Genomic DNA, 1,342 nt, shown 5'->3' with positions numbered 1-1,342 from the left:
ACCAAACTTGATAAATTTTTGAATACTTAAAGGACTAATATCGGTAAGTTTATAGTTAAGAGATTAAAACTGGTAAGTGTATAGTTAAGGGATCAAAACTGACAAGTTTTTGAATAGTTAAAGGACTAAATCCGTTAAGTGTGTAGGACCATTTTAGACCTACTCCTATAGTTAAAGGACTACTTATGTCATAAATAGTCCCTCAACTATAAGTGTAGGTCTAAAATGTTCCCGTAATTATACACTAAGCGAATTTAGTTCTTTAACTATTCAAAAACTTGTCAGTTTTGGTCCCTTAACTATACACTTACCGCTTGTAGTCTCTTAACTATAAACTTACCGATTTTAGTAGTGTAAGTATTCAAAAACTCATCAAGTTTGGTCTTTGTCCATTTTTTTAATACAAATAGCTTAGGTTTATATCAACTGATATCTTCGTAAAATTAAATCTTTAACCCATTTTTAAGTTGTTTCTCTATTCGGTCGTTTTTTTTCAAACTACTCTTATGAAAAGAACAATAATGTCGACGATTCAAAATAAAATTAATGAGCAAAGAAGATATAAGTCCTAATTTAATTCAATGGATGATAAAATTAAGCACTTGAATATGCTAATCAGTGGAGATATTATTTAATTTAGTCAAATTTCTTTATGTAAAATAAAATGAGTAGAATAATAAAATTGATCTATATAAAAAGAAAAATTCAAAAAAAATTAAAAATCTATCATTTTATAAATTTCAATTTCTGAAAAATTAAACAGTTGTTCAATGAAGTCGTTGGAGTACAGACTTCGAATTTAAAGGATAGTAATTCTTTTTATAATAATGTTTAACATATTCAAGTCATTACTAACAATAATATGTTTATTTTATCCTCTGTCAAATAAAAATATGACTTACATTTCTCGTGAATTTTATTTTAAATCGCTGAGATTAAGGTTCATCGCATAAGTTAATTTGAAGAAAAAGTAACCGAGAGATGAACAATAGAAAAAATTGCTAAAAGATTTAATTTTTCGAGGCATGGATTTTGTTAATATAAACCTGTGTTATTTGTATTTTTAAAAAATGGACAAATACCAAACTTGATAAGTTTTTGAATACTTAAAGGACTAAGATCGATAAGTTTATAGTTAAGGGACTAAAAACCGATAAGTGTATAGGTAAGGGACCAAAGCTGACAGGTTTTTGAATAGCTAAAGAGTTAAATTTGTTGAGTCGGTTAAGAGGCCATTTTAGACCTACTCGTATAATTAATGTACTATTTAGGTCATTTTCTCCATTTATATTACATGTATAATTCACTTATTACAATATATATATATATATATATATACATA

This window comes from Solanum pennellii, chromosome 7, assembly GCF_001406875.1.
Source record: "Solanum pennellii chromosome 7, SPENNV200".
Lineage (NCBI taxonomy): Eukaryota > Viridiplantae > Streptophyta > Magnoliopsida > Solanales > Solanaceae > Solanum > Solanum pennellii.
The sequence above is the reverse complement of the archived record's forward strand: the minus strand, read 5'-3'. Positions refer to the sequence as shown.